The 18,140-nt window shown below is 47.0% G+C and overlaps 7 non-coding genes across 7 annotated transcripts; 3 read left to right on the top strand and 4 right to left on the bottom strand.

Annotated features, from left to right (window-relative positions):
* Positions 1-405: 405 nt before the first annotated feature.
* On the top strand, positions 406-487 carry trnas-aga (transfer RNA serine (anticodon AGA)). Its single transcript has one exon. It is a non-coding gene; the product is annotated as a tRNA-Ser (tRNA).
* An 841-nt stretch (positions 488-1,328) lies between these two features.
* On the top strand, positions 1,329-1,402 carry trnai-aau (transfer RNA isoleucine (anticodon AAU)). Its single transcript has one exon. It is a non-coding gene; the product is annotated as a tRNA-Ile (tRNA).
* Positions 1,403-7,180: 5,778 nt separating this feature from the next.
* trnam-cau (transfer RNA methionine (anticodon CAU)) lies at positions 7,181-7,253 on the bottom strand. Its single transcript has one exon. It is a non-coding gene; the product is annotated as a tRNA-Met (tRNA).
* A 2,083-nt stretch (positions 7,254-9,336) lies between these two features.
* Positions 9,337-9,408, bottom strand: trnah-gug (transfer RNA histidin (anticodon GUG)). Its single transcript has one exon. It is a non-coding gene; the product is annotated as a tRNA-His (tRNA).
* Positions 9,409-9,609: 201 nt separating this feature from the next.
* trnae-uuc (transfer RNA glutamic acid (anticodon UUC)) lies at positions 9,610-9,681 on the top strand. The gene has a single exon. It is a non-coding gene; the product is annotated as a tRNA-Glu (tRNA).
* A 5,282-nt stretch (positions 9,682-14,963) lies between these two features.
* LOC148634376 (U4 spliceosomal RNA) lies at positions 14,964-15,105 on the bottom strand. The gene has a single exon (XR_015933592.1). It is a non-coding gene; the product is annotated as a U4 spliceosomal RNA (small nuclear RNA).
* Positions 15,106-15,832: 727 nt separating this feature from the next.
* On the bottom strand, positions 15,833-15,914 carry trnas-cga (transfer RNA serine (anticodon CGA)). The gene has a single exon. It is a non-coding gene; the product is annotated as a tRNA-Ser (tRNA).
* Between the last annotated feature and the right edge of the window lie 2,226 nt (positions 15,915-18,140).

Consider the following 18,140-nt stretch of genomic DNA (forward strand, 5'->3'; position numbering starts at 1 on the left):
CTTCCTGTGCGTGCAGTAGTTACAAAGTTGAACGTCTTTACACGATCTGCTGCAGTTTTCAGTGGGCGGGCTTTGTCAAATGGCTTGGAAAAACGCACTGTGTTTCGGCTCGGGAAACATCATGAGCAGTGTCCTGCATGTTTTCTGTGTATAGCTGTTGTGGGCATTTCTCTGTTGTTGATTCTTTTTTTGTGTGTAACAAAGTGGCATTTTCATGTCCGGACGGGGAGACTTTATCATTCCGACATGAAGCCACCCTTAAGTCCTCTGAGGTGTGTCTGTCTGCAAGGCTTGTATTTTGGAAATGTTTTTTGGAAACGGAGAACGACTTTGAAATAGGCTTCCGCCGGCGCCTCGCGATCCAGGTAAGATTGTAGCAAGAACGCAGCGGGGGGAGGGCTTGCCGTAGTCGTGGCCGAGTGGTTAAGGCGATGGACTAGAAATCCATTGGGGTCTCCCCGCGCAGGTTCGAATCCTGCCGACTACGTTGTCCGCCTCCAGTTGGTGTGTTCCGGTGCAAGCAAAGAAGCGCGCCTCTTTGCTGTTCCTGGTGGTTTTAAAACGCCCAATCGCTTGTACCCGCTGCCTTGGAAATAAATTATTCAGCGTCCGCGAATGGCATTTTGCAGCTGGAAGCAGATGTCGACGCGTTTTGCACAGAGCACCATAAAAGCGTCTTTTTTGATGGCCCAGGCACCGAGCATTGGTGGTTCAGTGGTAGAATTCTCACCTGCCACGCAGGAGGCTCGGGTTCGACTCCCGGCCAATACAGTGGCTTTTGCAGCGAGCGGCTCCATCACTTGCATCCCCTTGCAACTCGCAACTGAAAACCCACTGAAGCTAAGCAGGTGTGAGCCAGGTCAGTACCCGGATGAGGGTGAGCTACAGGGAAAAACAAAGCTTCCAGCTGGAAGCGGTGTTAATGGTGCCAGCGGGGGGGCGCTCACCCTGAGGTCTGTGCGGGTCCCAATGCCCCAGTATAGTGACGGAGAAGCTGTGTTGTAAAAGGGCGCTGTCTTTTGGATGAGATGTAAAACCGAGGTCATAGTGCTCTGTGGTCATTAAAAATGACCACCAAAACCTTTGACAAAAGCTCTTGGTAATTGATGGTCTTCAATAATGCTTCTCCTTTAGGTACATTTTAAATCAGCTGAAAAATGCTGTGAAATGGGGGGGCACTTCAGGCCAGTGTAGGATTTGGGTTACAAGAACCATGAAACTGCACGAGAAAGCCCGTACACGGAATTACACGGCTTTTTATTCAAAGGAGGGCAAAAGAAATTCCCTGAGTTCGATTTTTTGCAGCACAGAGAGGACTGCTGTCATGAGGCCGGTTAGCTCAGTTGGTTAGAGTGTGGTGCTAATAACGCCAAGGTCGCGGGTTCGAGCCCCGTACGGGCCAGGTTCTTTTCTCCTCTCTTACCAAAGCTTTTAGGTTCCTTTCCGTGGTGAGAGGGGTTGTCATGCAACGCTGCCACATAGTGCCGACAGACAAGAGTGTTGCGGGAGAAGAGAAAAGTGTTTGAAGATTTAAGAGTGTCTTAGGTGGAGCCAAAATCAAGTGTCACAAATGCAAGTGGGAGGATTTCCAATGTTTAATATGGTAAAAATAAGCGGAAGTTATCTGCCGGTCCGCAACAGTCTGCCATGCTTTTGTCATATACTGTAAAGTGGTGTCGAACTGGGTGTCGAACTGGAGCCTCACCATTTGCATATGTGAGGCTCCAGTTATACATCGAGTGTCACATTAAATGACAAAAATGAAGAGAGTTAAAGCAGCTGGAGAGGTTTTCTTACAACTTTTGAGCTGACACAGTTTTGGAAAATGTTTCCTTCACGCTGCAGTGTACAACATAGGCAGCCAAGAGTCTCCAAAACAATACAGAATTGACAGATAGGAGAAAATTCCCACTCGTCCTGAAGTTCCCAAAATCCAGCACTGAGCGTTAACAAAGTGTCTAAGTAGCGTGGGAATGCTAACCCTAACCCTAGCTGGAGTTTGAGCAATCCAGCACTGAGCGTAAAAAGATGAGTCAAAGTAACGTCTAATCGGATTCGTTTCCTTAGAGCTGGTTCAGAGTTTGCTCAAGAGTTTACCCAGTGCGCATTGATTCGTCGAATATACGTATATTCACGGCGAAAATACGGCTATACGTATATACGTCGCCTCGACGTATAATCAACGTCGAATTGCAACCGTAAAATCGACGACATTAATAAACGCATATATAACGTCGAAAACACATCTAACACAGTGCCTGAGGCTTTTTACTGTACGTATCATGTGTGCCGCAACTAGGAGTATACGGCTCTCTGCACAGTGTACGAAGTAAATTATTTTCGCAGTAATTAATTTACACGTGTATAATAAATATAGTAAATATAATAAATTAATTACTGCGAAAATAATTTTCTTCGTAAATCCTGCAATCCAGATGATTGGGGCATTGGTGCATGGCTACAGTCTGTGCTAGGAACATGGAGAGGGTCTCTGGTTCAATACATATTTGTGGGTCTGGTATTATTCGTTATGATCATATCGTTAATATCCTGTTTGAAAAACATGTGGACTAAAGCTGCTGCTTCTGTGCTAATTGTACGCCCTGAAGGGATCATGAAGGTCAAAAAATGGTTTCATGGGAAAGGTTCTCTTATCTAGTGGCAGAACCTGATGGGTAGAACAATATAGTTTTAAGGGGGGTTACCCTTGGGAGTGATTCCCCTAGATGCAAATGATTTTTGTGGTTTGTTTGTTCATAATAAGATGTTTTGCAGGAACGGAACAAAGAGAAATTTTACAACTTCAGCTAGAATTGTTCTGCAAAACGTCACAGCTGAGGCAGGGGAACAATGTGTAGATTTTTCTAAGAGTTATTACCCAGTTGTTGACCAATCTGTTGACCAATGTTGACCAAAAAAGCCTAAGATTATGCTGGGCTCCAGCCCACAGGGATTTACCTGTGCTGTAAGAACTAATGAGTGAATAAGGAGACTGGATTCTGGTGAAAGACTTCAGGAAAAAGAAATGGTGTTCACTCAGGTGGAGGGGGCTGTACCAGGTGCTGCTGACCACTGCCACTGCTGTGAAGGTCACAGAAATGGTGCCCTGGATTCATGCTTCCCACTGTAAAAAGGTCACAAACGAACTGAGCAAAGCGCAGGAGTGATGTCTCCACAAGGACAGATGGGGATAACCTGCTTGGGACTGATGTGCACAGCCTTTTTCCTTTTTATGTAGAAGCCTGTCACCACCCCAAAAGAGGAAGAATCTAAACACGAAGCCTCTTTGTATACAAACTGGCTAAATGAAACTGATAATGAGGGGGATATGAGTAATTTGTGGTATAAATTTATAAATCATACTGTAAAGTTAAAGAAATTTAATGCATCTTGTTATATATGTGCTTTAATGCCTCATTCTACAGCCTCACCCATGCGACTTTTTATGAAATGTACTCTTTTATTAATATCACGTTAGAAGGCTTAGACGCTATCAAACAAGAATTAAGGGGAGTTAGATTAATGGTACTTCAGAACAGGTTCGTGCTGGACCTTCAAAATGCAGCATCTGGAGGAGTCTATGCTTTAGTAGGAGACTCCTGTTGTACATATATTCCAGCTAATGACTATGATTACGGAAATCTTACCCTCGCTATTCAGCATTTGAAAGAACTAAAAGACAAGGTGAATAAAGAGAGAGGCATAAAAGATACACCGGCTTTTCTCTCCTGGTTAGAATCACTGTTTGGGCCAGGGGGAATGTTTTTCTTTTAAGTTACTAACACCGATTATAGGGGCTGTGATACTTGTCTTCCTGTTTTTATGTTGCTGTATGACATGTATTATTCCAATGCTTCGAAATATGGAAATATGGTACCTAGGGGGATAAACTGTTCATCCTTCCAGTCTGGAGAATTGGCAGCTGTCTGACGTCAGTAAGTGATCCTTAAAAAATTAATAGTTCCATGACAGTGTGCATCACCAGAAAATCAATTTCAATGCATTAAAACTCTTGTTATCCTTCTGATCATTGAAGTGTCATTGCCCCAGCACTGTATACTCTTACTTTTGACGCCTGTCTGAAGTTGGATCCATTTCTAAGAATGGTGACTCACATATCCTCATGCTCAACTTTGGCTCAACCACACAAACTATGAAGTTAATCATCTGCTTTTGCTCCAAGATTTATGTTACTAGGCTCTCTCCTGGGGATCCTCGTGTTCAAACATTGCCCTTATTGTGGATGATCCATGACAGAATTCAGGGAATTCAGAATTCTGATACCTCAGCTCAGATTCTGACTGGGCAGACTGTCATTGCCTGGTGTGAATGTGTGCATATCTGTTTTTGTGCATGTTCTGTGGCCTGTTGTACAGTACATCACAAATGAAAGGGAAATGGAAAACTAAAATAAGACTCAAGTGTTTTATCTTTCATTAACAGTGTTTCATTAGTATCTGTGCTAGATCCTGTCATCCACTGCTTACCATGACAGGCTCTAGCACAGGATAGCAGCTAATACATTTAAAAATCTCACTGCACAATGTTGTATATTCAAGGGCTGATCTTCTGTACTTTTTCTTTCACTTTTCATTTCCAAGAAACTCAGTCCTGCCAGGAATAATCTGAGAACAAAATCAATCTGAGTGAAAATCTAAGCAGAGGAAGATTGTTTTACAGAGTCAACAAGGTCTAATTCAAGGTCATCAGCACTAACAACATTCTCTCTGGAGACAGGCGATAAGAAAATTGAAAGTGTGTATTGTTACTGTCACGACCACCAGGCAGTCAAGACCAAAGCGTAAGCAAGCTAATCAGCCCCAGCAGCGGGTGATTATTAACAAACGCCGCCGCACGAGTTAAACCACCTCCGCACACTCACTGTGCGGTGCGCACTGCTATTTAAACCATCTTCACCTGCTTCCCACTGCTCGGTATTGAGTCTACTCCTTGAGAGCTCTACCTGGCGTTTTTCCCCGTACCTCGTTTATTCTGGATTTTGGATTCCCCTTCTGCCTTTTCAACTTTGCACCTCGCCTCTCGCCTCGGACTGTCTGCTACCGGAGAACTTCCTGGATTACGACTTGCCTTTCGCCTTTTGACTACGACCTTGCCTCTCGTTTTGGTTTGTTCGCCTGCCTCATCTATCACCCGTGCCTGCGTCTGCACATGATCCGTGTATCTTCCCACCAGGGATTCCTAACAGTTACATAACAGCAGAGACTATGAGTTATGCTATCATGAGAGTGGTGATGGATTTTTTTCATTGCTTAGTTTTGCAGGTTCTGTACATTTGAACATTCAAAGTGACTAAAGTAAAGGAGTTTTCCCTTTTTACCACATAATTCCCAAAGATCAACACTAATAGAAAGCCTAATTCCAGCCAAGATTCAATTACTGTCTCTCAGGCATCCCAGCAGTGGATTTCATGACTTCAGACAGCCATCTTTATCAGTGGAGAACTCAATGCTCTGAGGTTTACTGGCAGAGTCTCACACTGGGTAATATGTTGGTAAATAATGTCCTATGGAATTCTACTATTGATAAATTCTACTATGGAACTGCGATGTGTCCTGAAAAAATATTCTATGATAGTGGTACAGTCCATCACACCCCACCTACAGCCTTTAAAAGAGAAAAAAAAAATTCTGATATTATGGTGGAAAAAGAGCCCTGGAATCTTTGTAGAAGGACAAAAGATGGAAAGAATGGGCAGTGTAACCATGGCGAAGAGAAGGGAAATATTGGAGAGAGCTTTTTTCATACACTTTTTATCATTGTTTTTCCAGCCCAACAATGATCAACAAATATGGGCAGGCATCCTGTGCCAAATCCAATCTACCTTTCTTCCAAGCATACAGGAATGTCAGTGAATTAAATATTGACATATGAAAATACCCAAAAATATGCAATCACACATATGCAGTTTGAGCAAACATAAGACAATACCCAAGTACCACAAACTACCAGGCATCATTAGCAGTTCAGGTGGGGAGCTGTGTCAGCATGCATAGGCTGCAAAGGAACAAGTAATAGGTCTATTCCATGCTTAAAAGAGAAGAAAGAAAACACAACATTTCAGCCGTGGAGCCCTCACACCTGAAGAAGGCTCCACGGCCGAAACGTTGTGTTTTCTTTCTTCTCTTTTCATCTAGTGTCATTAGCCAGTTCCTGTCAAAATAAAATAGAAATGGATAACATTCTAGAGAGAGTTTGAAATACCAAGGTACAATTTAAACCATATTTCTTCCACTACAACCACAATATTTTGGAGAGCCTATTTTCGCTGAGCCTAACTGTTCTGGCATGCCCGTTAGCCTCCGTCCTGCTTCAGCAATGAATGCAACGGGGCACATTCTGAGGGAGATGCAGTCAATCAGGTTGCAGGAAAACCACGCTATGCTTTTTTTTGAGATCCTGAAAAGGACAGAGGGGCCATGTATATGTGTGCAGCTGGATATGTAATTGCAGGTGGCGTAGCAAATTCTGCTGAAGCCCCACTGCCTGGTGTGGACGGTAGCTGTGCATGTTGCAGCAGAATTGTGCATGTGAGATCAAGGGGGCATGTCATGTGTTTGAGCACTTCACTCCCTTCCGGAAGAGTCCCAAAAATTTGTAAGTTCTTTGGATGACCTGTGGACCGATCTTTCACGATGAAGAATTCCTTAAGAAGAATAGATCTCGGCCCACCATCCCAATGCCTCCATCTCAAAACAGCAACCTCCCACTGCCCTTAGTCTGCAAGGCAGTCCTTTCAAGTGCAATGATGACGCCGGGACCTTCGTTGCCTATTGTATGAGCTGAACTTTTGTGCTCATCAATTCAACGCTCTTTCCATCAACTCATCTTGTCTTTTGACGCTTCGTGTTTTGTGCTCCTTTGACTATCGGCATATCGGGTGACTGCAAACACTGAAGTTCTTGCTTACGGAGTGTGGAACAGTGTTTTCAAGTGATCGCTGTTCTGTCATGTTGACGCCGAGTGAATCTTTCTTTGGCAACATAGGCAGGCTGACAGCAAAAGTAATGTCAAATTTCTTGACTTATTTCTGAATGTGAATGTTCTTTAGAAAAGGGATGCGGCGTTGCTTCTCCCCCGTGTAAAGGTCACGCATTCCAGACGTGGTTATGAGCGAACAGTTGCCGCAAGTGTTTGAAAAGAGCAAGAGAGGAAGCAGCCCTGCCCCGTGTGAGGATCAAACTCAGGACCTTCAGATGATGAGACTGACACGCTACCAACTACGCCAACGAGGCCAGCTGCGGTGCACAGCCGGAAAGTTTGCCTCATATGGATTTCAGTCGCCCGTTCCCTAATCTTTAGACGCCCTCTGCTGGATGTTGCATTTGCCTTTTGATCTCACCGATACTTTTTTGGTCTGTTTCTGTTGCGAGTCCGTTTTTCAGATCTCACCTAGCACAAGTCTCTCTGGCTGAAGTGGCCTCTCTGCTTCAGCATCGTGCCCTCACTCAGCCATTAAAAACGTCACTCGGACTTCTGACATGCTGACATGAAATGTCAAGAGAGAGTGGCGGAGACGCTTAAGGCAGAGAGAAGATGAAGAGGGGGCGTGGCTGCGAAATGATTGACAGCTGCATGACGCTCTCCATGCAAGGTGTGACCACAGGCTAAAGGACACCTTTCGGCACATCAAGCTCTAAGCACACACCTGGAGGACGTGGGAAATGATCCCGCTACCTCACGCATGCAAAGCGAGCGCTGTACCATGCAAGCTAACCCCCCTCGCTGGAGCTCATGCCTCGGTGTCGCCTAGTGCCGCTTGTTCCCCTCTTACCGGGTGCAGTTCACTGCCCTTCGTCTGCAAGGCAGTCTTGTAATTGCGGCTTTCTTGACTTATTGATGAAGGTCTGACTGGACGAGCGAATGACGCCTCTCCCCCGTCCTCAAGCTCGCTGACAGAATAAAATAGAAAGTGCTGCCGTGGCTCATTGGTTTAGGGGTATGATTCTTGCTTAGGGTGTGGGAGGTCCCGGGTTCAATTCCCAGCTGAGCCCTTGTGTGCTCTTTTTGTCCTCGTCCACAAGACTGGGAACTGATATCCACATCACCTTGCAGCATCTGCTTATGGCAAACGATGGAATGTGACTAATGACTGAACGAGCCTGGTGAATACTCATCACGTGGCACAATGAGAGCGTGCAGTCAGCTGTCCAAGGCAGCAACCTCATTGCTCGTTCAAAAGAACACGTACTGAAAACTCATCACCACTATGTCGTAAATGAGCACCGCGATCGCTTGTTGTCAGGCGTCCTTACTTGGGAAATGCAGAAGCAAAAACTGCCCTCTCTCAGCCACCGAAACGTGTGCGGCTCGCCTTGCACTCTCTGCGCCTCGCATATTTATGGAGCTGTCTGCTCTTCTTTCTGTTGAAGTACGCAAGTTACGGGGCGTACTGCAGACTATGATGTGCTCAATGACAGCTTTCAAGATTTGAAAACTATGAGCTTGAGGGCTCAAGTCGAACGAATGTGGTTGTTATGCAATTGATGATCAAACGCACATATTCTAACGATTCGTGAGAGTATGTTCTAAAGGTCCCTGGCTCGATCCCGGGTTTCGGCATTTTGTTTCATCGCTCCCTTTGTTCCTCTCTCCAGCGCCCCCTGCCTAAAATGACGCGTCCCTTTCTCAGCCCGAAACGCAAGCGATACACCAGCAACAAACCCTACAGGTTTCCGTAGTGTAGTGGTTATCACGTTTGCCTAACATGTGAAAGGTCCCAGGTTCGAGACCGGGTGAAAACAGCCCCTTCTTGCACGCTCCTGCACTTCACAGAGGTTTTGAACCACCAGTCATTTGTTCCCAATGTATTTCCGGTGCCTTCATGCACTCTTGTACCAAACGCACGTTCCTTCTGTATGCGGAGCCGATCATTTGCAATTGGGCTGTGCCGACAGATCAGGACGAGCTCTGTCGGCTCAAAAGCAGCGCAGGACCTGCAAGAACAACAGAAAGATTAGCATCCAGTGGGGGCTTCTTAGTGAGCCCAAGATCTCATCAAGAATCGGCTCCAGCAACAGGGCTGGACGCATTGTTCCATTCTCCGACCACTCTCGGTGTAAACAAGTCCCTCCTGGTCTCTGCTTGAATTGCACTTTCCTGCGTTTGCTTTGGTGTAACTGGCTTCCCCTGCATGGGCGAATGTGAAGAAGATCCTTAGTAAGTCATTGAAGAAACCCGAGAAGAGGTCGGAGTGGTCCCTGTCGTTCATCAACGATCCAGTCAGGCAGTACTCCTCTGTAAAGCGCCGTTCGTTCACATCAATTGGCTTTTTTTTGCCTTCATTCGTGCAAGTAGTAAAAGCAGACGCCCCTATTCTGCCGTGACCCGGATTCGAACCGGGGTTGTTGCGGCCACAACGCAAAGTACTGACCACTATACGATCACGGCGAGTTACCGATACACACGTGGCAGGGCGGAAAAGGCTGTGCTCTCTTCGTGTGACATAATTCGGGAAAGTCCTGACGTTGCATTTCAACTGAGCCCCAGTATACATCGACCCTTCGACACTCTGAGTGACAACTCTCTTGCGTGTTTTCTCATATTTATGTAGTTTGCTTGCATGATGCCCGGAACAGCAGGGTTGTGCACTCCCATATGGTCTAGCGGTTAGGATTCCTGGTTTTCACCCAGGCGGCCCGGGTTCGACTCCCGGTATGGGAACGTGTCAATTTTGCCTCCTGCTTTCCAAAAGATCAGCACTGTGTACGAAGGAGCCGCATTAAAACTACTCAACGTGCAAAACGTGCGAGAAGAGGGGGCGCTTGTTTCCAGCCGAAACTTCTCGCGTGTGAGACGAGCTGACCATCGCTGCAGGAGGTGGGAGGGTCACTCTGGTAGACAGGGCTGACCTTCGGCAATAGGATTTATACTCTCCAAGATGATATTTGCACTTTCTGGAGAGGCGATTTTCTCCACTTCAGTAGCCCGATTTCGTCGATTGCGTGGAGAGGGCTGTAGAATGTGACGCCGCCTTTCCTGCTCCGTCCATGACAGGCGTGCTGGTCTCTGGAGAGAGAGCACGGTCTATCAGCGCACTCCAATAAAGGCACTGGAAGCAGCTGAATCGCATTGGCGAAGCTCAGCGCTGGGCCGCTGAGCACATCTTACCACAGTTTCCGTAGTGTAGTGGTTATCACGTTCGCCTCACACGCGAAAAGTCCCCGGGTGGAAACAGACTTCTTTTGTCGCCACGCACAAAAGGGGATTGGGGATTCACCTAGCGCTGTGATCGAACAGACCCACTCACCTCTTAGTGTGGCGGGATCTGCACAGTGCATGTCGCAGCGCATCCTTCTTTCACTTCAATGCACGTCCTGATGTACCCCGGTCTCGCACGTGACAGGTGGAGACAGGTGACAGGTCCGCGTGACAGGTCCTATACTAACGAGGAAGACATCGCTCTCTCCGACCCCCGGCATCGTGGCCCGACCCACCGTGCTGGAAGCCGACTCGTGCTGTGATTCCTTTACGGAGCAGAAATGACAACCGAGGAGCCGAGAGATCATTTCAGCATTTCACGTCTGAACGGAAAACACAAACGACCAACTCGGAATGACTTCCTTTGACGCTTATCAAAGCGTTCTTTGTGCATCGAACAGACCCACTCACCTCTTAGTGTGGCGGGATCTGCACAGTGCATGTCGCAGCGCTCCCTGCTTTCACTTCAATGTGCTTCCTGATGTCGAGTCGTGTGCCGTGCGGAGGCTCTGAAAGCGAGAGCAATGAAAAGGTGCACGACGCTGTGTTAGAAAATAGAGAAGTGAAAGGCAGTTCTTTCTCTAAGGAGGTAAAAGAAAAGCTACTCCTCGTCGGAGAAATCGAACCCCGGTCTCCTGCATGACAGGCGGGGATATTTGCCACTATACTAACGAGGAAGACATCGCACGTTCCGACCCCCGGCATCGTGTCCCGACCCAGCGTGCTGGAAGGCGACGCGTGCTGTGATTCCTTTACGGAGCAGAAATGACAACCGAGGAGCCGAGAGATCATTTCAGCATTTCGCGTCTGAACGGAAAACACAAACGACCAACTCGGAATGACTTGCCTTTGACGCTTTTCAAAGCGTTCTTTGTGCACGACGACTGCGCCGCCTAGCAGATACAAATGGGTTGTACAACTTTGAAGTAGCAAATGGAAGAGGGCTAAGCCCCCTCTCTTTTAGCCCAGGTTCGATCTGTCTCCCAGACTCACCAGGTGCACGCACACACACACACCCGTGCCGTTGAAGTGCTCTGCTTCATTTCTAAGGGCAACTCAACATTCACTCCTACCCCGAGTGCAGAAAAGACAGCGTCTGCAGCAACAGCAGCTCAGGTCTCTGCCCATCTCCTCTGCTCTGCGCCTCCTGCGGAGTGGAGTCCTGCCTGGAGCTGTGTTTGCAGGCGGCGGCTCCCCGCGCCCTGTCTGTGCGTCGTGAAATTAATTAATAACGTTAATAAATTTATAAAGTAAAGTTATAAATTAGAAATTAATAACGATATAATTATATTCATGTACCGCAACACAAGAATAGTACACACTGTACATTGTCTGTCGATAATGTTTCTGTAGTGCTTTTTCAGCACTCAGCATGTGACTGTGCTGGTGGTGCTGTGGGTTAGGTTCCTGACTTCCATGTCACACGGTCTATGATTGAATCCCATAGAACTATGACTTCATTATTTAACAAACATTTCTTTGAAAAAATGAAACGTTTCCCTTGGTCAGAGATTAAATAAAACCTCACTTTTTTTGAGGTTTTACTGTGCAGAGTGAGGTTTTACCTCACTTTTTTTGAGCAGAAGGTTTACTGTGACCTGAGAAGGGCCGGCATCCAATCACGGTGGTACACACACACGCTCTCACTCATCTGAGCTACACGGCTACCAAGATGATCTCGGGTGCGCCGAGCTGGTACGGAACATATTGAACTGATCGACGGCGAATTGTCTCTCAGACAGGCTTTTCACCTCTAAGCTCCCTGACTGACAGTGATCAGCTAGGTAGTGAAACAGTCAGCTGCTTCTAAGCCTTAAACAGCTGCATCTCGGCGCTTCCACGGAGAGATGATTTGAAAGCCGAACATCGCCCATTGGGAACACCTTACTATCACTAGTTTAAGAGACTCTTAAGGTCTTGCAGAGGTGCCTGTCTAATAGCATGCGCTTTGCAAGCTATAGGTGTTTAGGCTGAGGCAGAATGCCTGTTAACAAAATGTTTTTCTAAAGGTGTGTCTAAGTGGCTGCAAAAGGACAACACTCCTGGGGCGCCGTGGCTCAGCTCCTGCACTTGATTATAATGCCGTTACGTGTCGAAGCAGTAATTTACGTCATCCTACCACTGCAACACGGGGAATAGAGAGAAATGAGCACACGCTACGAATCGTCTCAATCACTCCCTAGAGTCGTAAGGCGCATTGAAGGGTGCACCCCCATCATTAATCGTTGCGCCTCTGTGAAAGGAAAGCTCTTGGGCAGTCTTTGAAACAGCTCGGATGAAACACTTGATTGCTTCCATGTGCATCTGGAGCCCACTTCTTATTTTCACTTCACGCCGCCCAAAGCATTTCTAAAACAGGAGATTCGCGTTTGGGAATGCGCCCTGCCCTACAAATAAAACAGGTCTACGGGTCTGAAACCTGCTCCACGGAAAACAGCTCTGTTGCGCTTTTGATCAAAGGGAGATTCACTGTTCTTACTTTTTGATGACATAACACCCAAAGGGGCTTCTTTGGAGCTGGATTCCAACCAGCAACCTTAAGTTTCTTGGCGGTATCCTTTACAGTCCTCTGTTCGGTCGACAAGGGACTGAAGGGGGCAGCTTTCCTCACACATACAGTGCAATGTACTGTAGTGTTCCCCTTCATTGAATTCGCAGTTCTGCATCAGACCTCTAACTCGTTTCCTTAGCTTGGATTTAAGTCACGAAGCAGGCTTCTACTGTATAAACTTCTAGAGGAATCACAAACTATTTGAGAGGCCACCATCCCAGGGGGACCTGACAAAGTCTATCCCTAAACACCTAGCGCAGTCTCTCGAGAGACTGTCAAAAATCGCTTTCTCTGTTTGCGTTGCAAGTAAGTGAAAACGCAGTCTCAAACCAGAGCTACTTGGCAGCAACGGCACGTAAATACCGTTACTGTTACTGCTCGATACCGACGTTAGCCTACTATACCATGTTCAGCCACCGCTAGAAAATGTACGGCTCTAGAACCAGAGCAAACGACAGAAGGGCCAACGCCGAACAGGCACACGTGTCAGACATGGAGCGCGACGAGGATGGGATTCGAACCCATGCGTGAAGAGCACAATGGATTAGCAGTCCATTGCCTTAAACACTCGGCCACCTCGTCGACGACACTGGGCTGTCCAGACATGGGTTGGCGCACTCCAGATGATCTTTTTCTTTTTTTTCCCTCATACTCGAGGGTCATTTTCCTGTTCCACATGCGATTTCAACATTTTCCTTGGGAGATGTCAAGCCAGCAAGCCACTGCTGTGGTTCAGTGGCCAGTGTGGAGTTCAGTGGCCCTGTTGTACACAGAAAGCACATTGAGCTCCTTGGACATGAAAAGTTCCAGATAAAAGCCATTTGTCACCCTTTCTCTTGGTGTTGATGTTGCTATTGTATGTAAAGGTGGCAACTTGCTCAGCGAGCAGGCGGAGCACACACCGAATGCAGATGTGTCTGAGTGGTGTGTCCAAGTGGCTGCAAAAGGACAGCCCTCCCGGGACGCCGTGGCTTAGTTGCTTAAGGCGCCTGTCTAGTAAACAGGCGACCCTGGCTCCGATTCCCAGTGGTGCCTTTTTTGTTCTGTCTTCTCGAACAGAACTGGTCATTATGGACAACTGCCTACGGCTAGACTTAATTAAATGCAAGCATTCATTTCCTGTCGTGAACGACTTGTTTTTCTTAAAATGGATGCAACTTGCAAAACATGAAATACAAACCTTGCTAATCAGCGCTAGCGGCTGGCAAAAAAAAAAGAAGTCAGCAATGTTTTTTTTCTTTAACCTTAACCCTGCTAACGGAGACGAGTTAATCGACCGAGTCTATGCAGCTTAAACGGTGCGCAAGTCGGGTTCTTAGCTGAAAGGGTGGTAAATCACGCTCACCCCAGTCCTTAATCTTTTAAAGAGGATACAAAATTGAACCTAGTCGCCACATCACATACATCCTGTTCAATGATAAAAAGGTAACATCTATCCTCGCTCCAGAGTAAATCTCACGTTGAGGGCATATTTTTTTTCACTTAAACCGTGAGTCGGGCTCGGCTGCACAGAGGACAGAGCAGAGCAATGAGGTCACGGGGACAGGGGAGTCACACGCTGGCGGTTTGAATACGCGGAAGATCACTGAGGGATCCACAGTATATGGACCCTCTGTGCGCCATCAGTCCGCACTCCGGACTCTGAATCCTTTCCCCGGAGTAAATCTGTTACATTGAAAGAATGCTTCTCGCAGGTTAAAAGAGGGACCCTTGTTAATTGGAGAAATCAATGATTTCGAATGAATTCTGTATGCTTTAAAAGACAGCTATACACAGAAAACATGCAGGACACTGGTCATGATGTTTCCCGAGCCGAAACACTCTTTTCAAATTGTCAAAGGTTTGCTTTGCGAACGCTGCAGGACATCGCACAATCTCTTTTGAACGGGGACAAACGATTTCTTAGGGGGCGCAGTAAGTACAGACGTTTAAAAAGCTCCACTCATGCCGACGATGCAGCATGAAGAAGCGCAACCTAACGTTTGACAGACAAAAGCCGGGCGCCGCTACGAGCAATACGAAACCAAACTGACAGCACACGGCGTTTCGCGCTGACTCAAAAGTGATCTCGACAGACGCTGTTCTCTGCATAACGCTGAAAGAGCTAAAGAGCGTTTCTGTTGAGACGTAACAAGCTCTTTCTTTCTACCATGATGTCACCATGACAAAATCTGTCTTTAAACACCTTGCTCAGTCTCTGACGAGACTGTCAAAAATTGCTTTCGCCGATTGTATTGCAAACCGGTGGAAGCGGGGTATTGGGAAAAGTTTTCAACTAGCAATAATCGCGCCTCGGCTAAACCTCACAGGCTACGATACTGCCACTGCGCAAAGCTGACGGTTGCCAGGCAACCGCGGGGATCCTATGGAAATCGTTATCGATCGTCTCATGGCATGTCGTTGCTGTAACGCTTCATATTTGTCGTCTTCTTCTTCTAGCTTGAGGTTTTGAAGAATTTCATGACAGACAAGGTCTCCGTCGGGAACAAAGGGCGTTGTGAGAAAACCGTTGCTTATTTTCAGCAGCAGAAATACAACCCTTTAAATACAAGATGACAGAACAATGACGAAGGGCATGCCGGGAGGAACTCATGCACTACAGAGGAAAGGGGGCGGGCACGTACAGTTCACATTCAAGCCACAAGTACTCTTCTCGGATGTTGCACAAACAAATCCTAACGTCATGAAAGCGTGATGCAATTTCTGTGGCTACATTTGTTGCACGTCATGCACAGTAAGAGTGTTTCTAACACCAAATAAAAAGTCAACAATTAGCGAACACGCCTTCTCCTCAGTTAACCCACTGAAACCCTTGCTGTTAACAGTTCTTTACTGCGTGCTTTACGAGCACCTACATATCATGTCGGTTCTTTCAGCTTTATTCATTAGGTTTTCAAAGGCATAAGTAGAGCACCAGAGGTGCGAACGCAAAATGTGTGGTTATCTGAAGAATTGATTTCCATGGCAGCGGGGCCAAGCGATTTAGCATTTCTATAGTACCAGGAAAGGAGAAGCGACACTTCGCCTTTGCCGCGCAGGCACAAGGCGACGTGCGGCAGACGCCGTAGTCGGCAGGATTCGAACCTGCGCAGGGAGTCCCCAACGGATTTCGAGTCCATCGCCTTAACCACTCGGCCACGACTACAGCGAGCTCGCCGCCGCCGCATTCCTCCTATAATCTAACACGGAGTGCGAGGTGGCTGCGGAAACTTTTTCAAAGTCGCTCTCCGTTAAAAAAAATAAATACCTTTCACAAAATACGTGCCGGCAGACAGACACGCCTCAGAGGGTTTAAGGCTGGCTTCACGTTCAAATGCTAAAGTCTCCCCGTCCGGATGTCAAAATGCAACTTTGGCAGACAGAAAAAACATCAACAAACCACAAATGTGGACAAGGATTTTACAAGCTGCACCACACTGCACTTTCAAAAGCATTTACATTCCTATTAGACGCAGGAATTTCCTTTGATTTGCGCGCTTACGAACGCCATGGAAAACGAAACAAAACAAAAGCCCTCAGCTCCTGCACTTGATTATAATGCCATTACGTGTCGAAGCAGTAATTTACGTCATCCTACCACTGCAACACGGGGAATAGAGGGAAATGAGAACACGCTACGAATCGTCTCAATCACTCCCTAGAGTCGTTAGGCGCATTGAAGGGTGCACCCCCATCATTAATCGTTGCGCCTCTGTGAAAGGAAAGCTCTTGGGCAGTCTTTGAAACAGCTCGGATGAAACACTTGATTGCTTCCATGTGCACCTGGAGCCCATTTCTTATTTTCACTTCACGCCGCCCAAAGCATTTCTAAAACAGGAGATTCGCGTTTGGGAATGCGCCCTGCCCTACAAATAAAACAGGTCTACGGGTCTGAAACCTGCTCCACGGAAAACAGTTCTGTTGCGCTTTTGATCAACGGGAGATTCGCTGTTCTTACTTTTTGATGACATAACACCCAAAGGGGCTTCGTTGGAGCTGGATTCCAACCAGCATCCTAAAGTTTCTTGGCGGTATCCTTTACAGTCCTCTGTTCGGTCGACAAGGGACAGAAGGGGGCAGCTTTCCTCACACATACAGTGCAATGTACTGTAGTGTTCCCGTTCATCGAATTCGCAGTTCTGCATCAGACCTCTAACTCGTTTCCTTAGCTTGGATTTAAGCCACGAAGCAGGCTTCTACTGTATAAACGTCTAGGGGAATCACAAACTATTTGAGAGGCCATCATCCCAGGGGGAACTGACAAAGTCTATCCCTAAACACCTAGCGCAGTCTCTCGAGAGACTGTCAAAAATCGCTTTCTCCGTTTGCGTTGCAAGTAAGTGAAAACGCGGTCTCAACCCAGAGCCACTTGGCAGCAGCGGCACGTAAATACTGTCACTGCTCGATACCAACGTTAGCCTACTATACCATGTTCAGCCACTGCTAGAAAATGTACGGCTCTACAACCAGAGCAAATGACAGGATGGCCAACGTCAAACGTGTCAGACATGGAGAGCGACGAGAAAGGGATTCGAACCAATGCGTGCAGAGCACAATGGATCAGCAGTCCATCGCCTTAACCACTCGGCCACCTCGTCGAGGAAGCTAGGCTGTCCGGACATGGCTTGGCGCACTCCAGATGATCTTTTTCTTTTTTTTCCCTCGTACTCGAGGGTCATTTTCCTGTTCCACATGCGATTTCAACATTTTCCTTGGGAGATGTCAAGCCAGCAAGCCACTGCTGTGGTTCAGTGGCCAGTGTGCAGTTCAGTGGCCCTGTTGTACACAGAAAGCACATTGAGCTCCTTGGACATGAAAAGTTCCAGATAAAAGCCATTTGTCACCCTTTCTCTTGGTGTTGATGTTGCTATTGTATGTAAAGGTGGCAACTTGCTCGCCGAGCAAACGACAGGATGGCCAACGTCAAACGTGTCAGACATGGAGAGCGACGAGAAAGGGATTCGAACCAATGCATGCAGAGCACAATGGATCAGCAGTCCATCGCCTTAACCACTCGGCCACCTGAAAACCGTCTTTAAACCGTTCCGTCTTCAGGGTGAGGGGGGCGCTCACCCTGAGGTCTGTGCGGGTCCCAATGCCCCAGCATAGTGACGGAGACGCTGTGTTGTAAAAGGGCGCTGTCTCTTGGATGAGATGTAAAACCGAGGTCTCAGTGCTCTGTGGTCATTTAAAATGACCACCAAAACCTTTGACAAATGCTCTTGGTAATTGATGGTCTTCAATAATGCTTCTCCTTTAGGTACATTTTAAATCAGCTGAAAAATGCTGTGAAATGGGGGGGCACTTCAGGCCAGTGTAGGATTTGGGTTACAAGAACCATGAAACTGCACGAAAAAGCCCGTACACTGAATTACACGGCTTTCTATTCAAA

The sequence above is a fragment of the Lepisosteus platostomus genome, unplaced genomic scaffold (genome assembly GCF_059453375.1).
Source record: "Lepisosteus platostomus isolate fLepPlt1 unplaced genomic scaffold, fLepPlt1.hap1 Scaffold_32_H1, whole genome shotgun sequence".
In the NCBI taxonomy this organism is placed as follows: domain Eukaryota; kingdom Metazoa; phylum Chordata; class Actinopteri; order Semionotiformes; family Lepisosteidae; genus Lepisosteus; species Lepisosteus platostomus.